Source organism: Sinohyriopsis cumingii, chromosome 11 (genome assembly GCF_028554795.1).
Source record: "Sinohyriopsis cumingii isolate HCF-2022 chromosome 11, ASM2855479v2, whole genome shotgun sequence".
Taxonomy (NCBI): domain Eukaryota; kingdom Metazoa; phylum Mollusca; class Bivalvia; order Unionida; family Unionidae; genus Sinohyriopsis; species Sinohyriopsis cumingii.
In genome coordinates, this window is record NC_142971.1 from 96,256,176 (window position 1) to 96,266,261 (window position 10,086).

The following is a 10,086-nucleotide window of genomic DNA, read 5'->3' on the forward strand; positions in this document are numbered from 1 at the left end:
ATTAATATCCCTAGGAGCTGACTGTTCAGGACAGGGGCACGTGGCGCTCCTCCACCGGAAAAGGCGCTGCAGAAGAACAATGGAGGCAGGTCAGGAAATTCTGAACGAGTGACCCCACGATATGTGTTGCTGCAGTCCCTTGTCCACACTGCCATACAACATCCAGGGCGCTCATCTATCTCTTCAGCCATTTGCACACACACAGACCCATCGATCCCCTTCAAACACTGAATGACTAAAGTGGTCCTCATCGTCTCGACGGACGAATACATATCTCTGACCTCTGACCCTTCCTTCATATAAATCGGTGGGTGAGGGAGCCACACTCCTCCTGCAGAGGATTGCCATCTGGGCAAACTATGAAAAAAGTATTGTGAAATTCCAACCTGTGCTTTAGTTGGAATCAGATAACAATTGATTGTGCTATATATTCTCTACATTTGTTTCTCAGAATTGAACTTTTCATTGTGTCCAAATGATAATAAATCATTTCTTATTCTAAAGTACCTTCAGATGTGAACTTATGATGAAGTACTTGCCATAGGTTATCCGGCATTATCTTTTTTGAGAGGCTGGACTGTAAACAAAGTACCGTACATTGTGTCAGGGATTTACCGGGTCATCATGACTACCAAATTATTCACTGTGCACTGTCACCGAAAGACAAGACAGTCATACCATCGTGCTCAAATTCTAAAGAATAAACAACTACCTTTAAATCAACACCAAAAATGCCTAAATTTAACTTTGTATCACCACCAAAGGAGATAGGAGAAAATGCCCTAAAAATAGATTCTGACTACATTCGTGGATACTGTACTAATGTATTCTGGTTCTATTTCCCTAGGTCACATGGAGAGTGTCAAAAATAACACACATGCACTCACCTGCTAGACATTTACTATCAACTGTCATACTGCAGGCATCGTATTGATGTGAATTATTTTTTTTAAAGCTAAGTTAAAAATCCAGATCACACACACACACACACACACACACACGCGCGCGCGAGCGCGCATAGGGCGCCAAGATGGGGGGGGGGGGCGGGTGGCTCAAAAACAAATTACACTGTCAAGTAATTCGTTTATTATCACAAAATATGTAGACTAAATAACAAAATTAATAAGTTATCAAGCCAAAGTTGATGATACTAATGAAAAGTTGATAATGATACTAATGATAATGGTGATTTGGGGGTGTTGGGGTGTGACGGAAGGTGAAAGCTTTGCCTATTGCGCAAACTATCCTTGTACAGGCCCTTAACACATAGGAGTCCCGATCTGTCTTCTATTCACATTTAAAGGCACTGGTTTCTCTTCAGCAATGTTATCGTTTTTTTCTAAACCGGAAGAAGCTCAAATTTGCAAGTAACAAAATTGATAGAAGGATACAAGATGCAAAATGTTTTTATACGTTCGTAGTCTGGGTAAAATACAAGAACTCTGTGTGAGCTAATTTAAAGACAGGTACTAGTGTTCAGTTCCTGGTGTTTTATGTTTTGCGAATTGTTTACCCTGCGATCTCGATACAATACATATATCCAAATCTTCTGTAGCGTTTAGCGCATTCTTCGTCTGTATACCTGGATGCCATTCGTTTAATTTATTGTATGTTATTTCCATCTTGTAGTTAATGTCAAGATCAGTCTAGTTCTAATTCTTATTGAAAACCCCATCCTCTTAACCTCCACCACACACCATATTAGAGAAGTCGTTACGTGTTTCCTACGGTATTATTACCAACACCAGGGAAGGACCGACAATTAAAGATTAAATAGCTCCGAGCCCGCAATCAGCATGGCCGACGGCCAGATTGTATGAAGTATAAGAAAAATAATAAGTTGAAGGTATAACAATTTATGAAACTATCTCACCGTATTCAACAATTTCATGACAATTTTCAATGCAAATGCTTCCATTCAATACAAGACCTATTCAAACTGCCAGCTATTTCATCTCGCGAAATTAAAGGTGTGAGTGTTTCCTTCCAGTGTCCCTTCTATGTTACTCACGTATCCCGTTCGGTACTTCCGGCACCATTGTTTCCGTTGTCCGGCTCTGCGCCTTCGCACAATTGCCCATTCTCCCGGCCCGGCTCCTTCGCACAACTGCATATTCTCCCGTGCTCTCCATGTCGTCTCCTCTCTCTAGTCTTCGGGTGGCGTCCTATCCCACCCGGAAAGCTTCCTCAAAAGCTTTTATTCCGAATCTCATCCCAATTTCCTCGAATTCTTTTTTTCCCACTCTTTGTTACGAGCACATAATTTATTCTCGAAGTGCAGTCTAGTGTCTCCCAACTTCTCTATGAACTATTCTTGCCACGTCCAAACATGTATTGATTTTTCCACAATGCATGTAACAGGATAATGTCTGGCTGCGTGAGAAACCGCCCAAAATTTGACTATCTTAGTTCTGATTGGATACATGTGGTCTCTTTGAAAAATGTCTTGGGTAGTAGCATTGATATGTTATAAGGGCGGAATTTCCGGTCTCTAAACTGGTGATATCAACGGCAAATGGCAATTGGAATCGGGTCACAATTAATACTTCCAGTTCAGTACCCGCGAATGTAGTTCTAGTCTATTTTTAGAACATTTTTTCTTCTCTCATTTTGGTGGTGTTAGAAGAGTTTTATTTATGCATTTTTTGTAGGGATTTAAAGGTAACTGTTTATTCTTGATAATATGAGCTCAGGGTGTTGTTGTCTGTGTGTATTTCGGCGACAGTGCACAGTGAGTAATAAGGCCTTGGTGATGATCCGGAAGTGAAATCTGTGTTCTGTTTACATGCTGCTATGTTGATAGTCCAACATCTAAAAAAAGAGCAGGTCAACCTTTGACGAGAACTTCACCGTGAAGTCATCTTTGAAGGTATTTGAGATTAACATATGATTTGTATTGATTGTCACACAATGGGAAGGTCAGTACTGAGAAACAAATGTACAGAACATATAGTAAAATTAATTGTGTCCTATGTCCAATTACAAAAACAGAGTTTCTCAACACTGGTGCAAGGTTCGCTTTAACCTCGAACATGACAATGACGCAAGGGCTAAGGCACAGACAGGTAGCTTCCTTGTTCAGAATCGGTATAAAGTCGTAATATTATATAACACTTATTGACATTACCCAAATTACTTTGAATTACGAATTTTATCAGAAGACATTTGTAACATTGAGGCAGAAAATGTTTAAAAAAAATGTCACACAACGTGACAGGCGTTGCAAGTCAATGACGGGAACCATACGCAAAATAACTATTGCTAAAAATGATCGACAGTAAAAAAAAGTTTATGTTTGGCTGTCCAAATCTACCCGAATACAGACTATTTTCAACGTCCGACACAATTTAAGAATGTCCGAAGCACAATATCTTCGATCAGTATGCTAACTGGAAAAATGGCTGCTGATGTTATACCCACGTCCCTGTTATGTGAATCAATTTCTCCGCCGGCATACCATTCAAGGCTATTTTGTGATACAGCATGGAAGACTAGTCGCTGGTAAACCTACATTTTGGGATGTTTATTGTTTCGATTGTTCCCGAAGATGTCTACGAATACGCTGTACCCGGAGAAGGACACTTAATGTTGCCTCAATATACCAGAGAGAACGTACCAAACTGCATCAATTAATAACTTTATTATATATAATCAGGGATCCCGGGTAGCCGAGTGATTTAAAACGCTCGCCTTTACCCATTACTGCAATCTGTTTCGTTTAGGTTCTTAATAATAATAATGATAATAATAATAATGAGGACTTTGTATAGCGCCTAATCTTTAGAAGCTCCAAGCGCTTTACAACACTAGACAACACATATAAGATAAAAAAAACATAATAATATTATTACAAAAACAAACACCATGAAATTAGAAAAAAACATTAAAAAATAAATAATAAAAAGTATGCCGAGAATATTTCAGGTAGGAAACATTATTAGATCTTTAAGTTTGTTCTTGCAGTCAAAATAAGTGAGTTTTGAGAGCCCTCTTGAATGTGATCACTGTGTCTTTGTGTCTAAGTTCAGTGGGCAATTCATTCCACGTTGCTGGGCCCTGGTATGCAAAAGAACGCTGTCCGTATGACTTTGTTTTCATACTTGGAATAATGAGTATACGATTGTCAGAAGAGGAGCGTAAGTATCTTGCTGGTGTGTACACATGGGTGAGATCGGATAGGTATGTTGGACTAGAGTGCGACAGTGAAAAGTAGCACAGACAACAAATTTTGTGTTTGATTCTGGATCGAATGGATAGCCAGTGTAGGGTACAGAGCAGCGGGGACGTGTGATCTGATCGTGGTACTCTAAGTATGATCCGAGCAGCTGTGTTTCGAACTTTTTGAAGTTTCTGGAGTAGATATTGAGATGAACCAGACAGAGTTGAGTTACAATAGTCCAGTCTTGAAAGTACTAATGAACACAAGTGTTTTAGTGGCATCAACTGAAAGATATTTGCGAACTGAGCTGATGCGTCTCAGCTCAAGATATGCAGCCTTGCATATGTTCATGACACGTTGGTGCAATGTGAGAGTACTGTCCAGAGTAACACCTAGGTTTCGTACTGATTGTGTGAATTTAATGTTGGCAGTGCTGATATTTATTGTTTGAGGTAAAGGATGTGAATGAGAAAGTCTTTGTGTTGTGATCAGAATGGCCTCAGTTTTATCATCATTCATCTGCAGCTTGTTACATGTCATCCATGATTTCACATCAGAAATGCACCTCTCTGTACCTTGGATGGTAGCATCAACTTCATTTGGGTGGCTAGATTTGTATATTTGGGTGTCATCAGCGTACACTTGGTGAGACACTGGATGAAGATCTATGCCACTTGAGAGCGGCTGAGTGTACAGAATGAAGAGAACAGATCCAAGAAAAGAGCCCTGTGGAACACCACAAGATAGATCAACTGGGCTGGAGTGTATTCCATTTGCAGATACAATTTGTGTCTTCTTGAACAAGTAGGACTTGAACCACAGTAAGGCTGTATCATGAATGCCAAATACATGCTGGAGACGGTGAAGTAATATATCATGGTCTATTGTGTCAAATGCTGCAGACAGATCAAGGAGGGTGAGGACTGTTATCTTTCCGCTATCCAACGCAGAGAGAATGTCATTAACTATTTGCAGATCTCGTGGGTCGGTGGTTCCTTCCGGGATTTTCCCGGGTTCTTCCTTCACCATTAATACTGGCCACCATTTATAGCCTATCGTGCGCTGAAAAATGGCGTTAAAATCTACAACAAAAACAACAACTACTACTACTTTTAGAAAAGTAATTTCAATACTGTGGCAAGGGCGATATGCAGATTGTACATTGCTAAAAGGGCTGTTTGAATTCAGATGAGATACAAGATGGATAGAACAATATTTTCTAAGATTTTATATATGAATGGGAGATTAGAAACTGGGCGGCAGTTCTTTAAATCGTTATGGTCTAGTGTTGGTTTATTCAGCAGAGGCTTTACAATGGCAGTTTTGAAAAATGATGGGAATTCCCCGGATGAGAGAGAGGTATTAATAACATCAGTTCGTGAAGGCAATACTGTATCTAATACAGAAGAAAAGAATATACGTTGAGATGTACATATTACATTGACTGAAAAAAAATCATCATTTCTGAAAGCAAGGTTGTTTAAAGAGTAAATAATGAAATCTGAACAAAAATACTTATTTGATGCAAGTTAATATACAAATTTGTGTTCTTCTTTCTGCACAGGACAACTCAAAAGCTAGTGGAAAAAGTTACGATCTCAATTTTAAAATATTCAAGAAAACAACGAGATATAATTCATGGAACACAGTCTCATACGAAAGAAAAACATAACATAGTAACTCATTCGATGAAGTATGTATTTTTGAAGTACATTTATATGAATAACAAAACTTGACAAGATCTGATATCATTCTTACCTTTGAGCAAATGAAGCAAACTTCGGAGACTGTTAACAAAAGGTTATTTTACTTAACCGTCACAATACAGTTGCTTAAACAAATATCAATTAACTGTGAAAACAAAATAAAGTGGACAAAAATGGAAATAAGGCAAATAAACTTTTAAAGAAGAGTTAACTGAATAACCTACCTACACATCACGTAGGCAAGTTAGAAGCAATATAAATATGATCTATGTTAGGTTTGTGGCTGACTAGTAGCAGGTAGACATCGATGACAAGGAAATAAAGTATGTGACCACTGAAACCATAGATACAACACAGTTCAGCAGTGATACATGGGTTTCTTTAAAACCCGCTTAAGTTGAGAATTAGAGACAAATAAATGAAGACGATATACATGATGCTTTATGAAGAGTTTTCATAGAGGGTAAGCCTATGATGGCACAGTTTAATTAGGAAAAGTGTTTAAAGCAGAAACGTTATTTTCGATCTTTGATGAAATATAAACATTGTGTACTTTTCAACTCCTCAGACACAAATTGTCTGTAGTAAATATGTTTACAGATATTGCAGGCCAAAGTCTCAAAGTTTATGAGTCACGATGGATTGCAGAAAAAAATCATCTTTCGCAAAACCCAGTTTATGCATGGATTAGCACCCACCATACGTTGAATGAGCTGACATTGGTGAGTCAAGCAACAAAGAAAACACAAAAAGTACGGAACAAGCATCCGAGTCAATTAATACCTGAGAGACATTTAACTCCAAATCCAAAAATGGATGAAACCATCAACATTTCAATGCATTACACGGACATAATAACTTACAGAAGAAATATTAATAATCAGGCAGTTATAATTAAGTGTTATGATTGTTTACAGACTGAAAGATTTAAAGCGAATTAGTATAGAAGAAGTAATTAACGAACAAGGATTATTGCTAACGCAATACAAGATGACATAAGCAAACTTAACAAACATTTGTAAGACTATACGAATGAAACGTTTGCCCTTGTTAAATTGAAAAGATACATTATATTAGCAGATGACGGAGTATATTGTGCGAGTTTGCACTGATCACAAAGCCGAATGGAAAAATTAAACTACAGCCATAAACGTCACAGTTGAACAACAGAATGGTACAAACAAAAACGATTCAAAGGAATTAAAATGTAGATACTATTGAAGAGCAACGAACCACTTTACAGACGAAATTATAAGATAAAATATTCAAAAATAAAATAGTTGATTACAGCTAAATCTCAAAAACAAAGAAACCAGGTACAATGTAAAAATAAAAAATAAAAGTTGCAAACAAGTATAAACAATACCAGTTTTATAGATATATTTTTGATTATAATCTGCTAATGAGGAACAACAGATGCATCCTCTTTTTAAAAAAGAGAACGTATGAGTACAATTTTATGACCTTTCAGCTTGCAATCTAATATGTATTTGTGTTTTGCATTGACATATTTCCGACCATGATATGGTCAAATACTAAAATTGTTGTGATGATACTATGTAATTTAATTCAGTTGAATTTTACATTCATTCAGCAGTTTTAGCATGTTAAAATTAACATGACATTTGAATAATGATTTGACTGGCACTGGTACGTTCCTGTCTATCAAATGCCTTTAAGTAAAATTCCATGACCATTTTTTTTGCCATCCGTTCTGTTCAGTTTATTCAATAACACGATAAGACTCTAGATCTTAAAATATGTAGCAGAAAGAGAAAGAAACATATAATTTCAGTCAAATCTACCAGCAATGGCTTCCCTACATTACAAAATAAAATTGAAAATACACAAAATTATAAATTAAATTCCAAATAATCCAAGCCTACGTATAACAAATCTAACAGTATCGAATGTTCTGAACGAATTTCTGTAGTCTTGAATATCATGATATAATGCATTGATGCCATTCATGATGTTTTTGAATAAGTTCACTGAAATCCAAAGTAATTTATTAATCCACAAGGAAATGGCCACGTTAGTAATTCCGATGAATAGTGTAAATAAACAATTCATCTCGAATTATGTATGATATCAACAACAGAAATGCAAACTCTGATAACAAATGGTTCCATCCGTCTAGTCTAAAATAGTAATGAATTATTTTTATAGACATTTTAAATTGACAAATGTCGTTAAAGAATGTGAAGCAATCCAACAGAAACACCTAGTCTAATTTTAATTAAGACTGAGTTTGAACACTGATCTATGTAACCATTCAGTTTACAACTTACAATCATGGAGAAAGGTTAGGTATACAATTAAAAAAAACAGATATTCTAAACATTTCTAATTGTAAAGAAAAAAGAAAACAGATTTATACAGTAAAACTTTTTCACATATTTGATAATATAATAATTAAAGTTATATAGGAAAATGTTTCATAAATGACATTCATCATACCTACGCTCAATCTGCACAAACTAAATCAATGTAGTACTTCTATACACGAGCGAGGACATTTGAAATCACTATCTGCATTGTGTCCCCTCTTGTGTCTAATGTCAATGTTGTATTATTTGAAGCATTAAACTCCATTTCAACAACTTCTTGTCGATATTTTATTCATTTTGGTAATGAAAATAAGTCGACTGTGATCACTGAATACAACAACTGGAGAAAGAAGTGAACTACGATACACTTCAAGAAGCTCGAAAGTAAATATCAAAGCCAAACGATCCTTCCAAATTATGGACTCACTTTTGTGGTGCTTGTTTAGGACTTTATAAAAGAATCACTCTTTGAACCAATACTTCATTAAAAAAAATCTGATAAAACATTGAATCAAATTTGGTGGTTAAAAATCGGGTGCACTTTTAAGTGTGGCCTTTAACTTGTGAAAACACTCCTAACATTTATTAGACAATGAAACTTGTCAGAGGTTCGGCAGGTATGTGAAGAATTGAGCAATATTAACATTAAACTCCAGCCAAAACATCGCATCAATTGTCTTTTATTGATTGATAGTGGGAATTCAGAAATAACATTAACGTTTGTCAAACATATTGTACAGGTGTGATTGACCATAGCTAAAGATCTTAGAGAGAGCATGAGCAAACATTTTCACCGCGAATGAAATACACGTGCGAAAATATGGAATAGATAACGAAAGTGTCTGAAATCACCAACTTGATGATGGGAATAGAAAATAAACCGGGTCCGATTGTCAGGACAACCCTAACCATTGAGCTATTACCAGCTCAAATGAATAGATCACAAGAGAGCTTAGTTACATTGCAAAAGGATACCAAGAACTCAGTGAATACGCTAAAAAGATAAAGGACAATATTCTATCTACAACAGTACAAGTGTATGAGTCCTTGATGACATAACCAGATCAATTATTTACCAAACCAGGGTTTGAGTGGAGTTTTAGAAATTATATAAGTGCCATTTATAACAGACTGGGACGAAATCACCTTGCACTTCCGAGAAGATTAAAGAGATTATCACATGAACAATATCCGTCAAAAGTAAATATGCTTCGAGACTACTGGAAAACTACAATCCTCCAGTCTCACATTGTTACTCTATGATGGTATGCTTAATGTGTTTAACATTAAAGATCATTATCAGGGCATACAATATACTGAAGAATCTATGATAAAAGCAGAGGAGGAGAGAACAAGAAGGGTCCAGATCCTAGGCGTCATGCACCTTCGCCTCATCCTGGGATTTCGTAAAACCCGCATTGGAAGAAGAAGTTACCATGTTGGGAAAGGAAACTGACCCTCCCAGGCCACCTATAGAAAAAGACCGTGCTGGATCATTAAGTTGTCTGTGGTTGCTCACTAATAATATCATGGGCAAGAAAAGATTTATTGAGCTGATGCATGCATTTTTGTTTAAGACACTGCTGATTTATAAAACAACGATGATCAATTTTGATTCATTTCTTATTTAACGTAAAATCAATGTTGTTATGCAGCGTGTCGTTGTAAATCCAATCCCAAACGTAGTCGCGATGATAACGAATTCGCCATCTAAGCTAGAACTTTATTTTACTTTCTTGTTACATATTCGATGCATGTTTATTATAGTTGTCCTAATGTCCTATCACGAATGTTCACATGTCTTCGAGCGAATAATTTGTTTTCGTCGGACTATGGCGCCACCTGTAAGGATATTTTACTCCCCACCGTCGCTTATCACACGGAACCGATA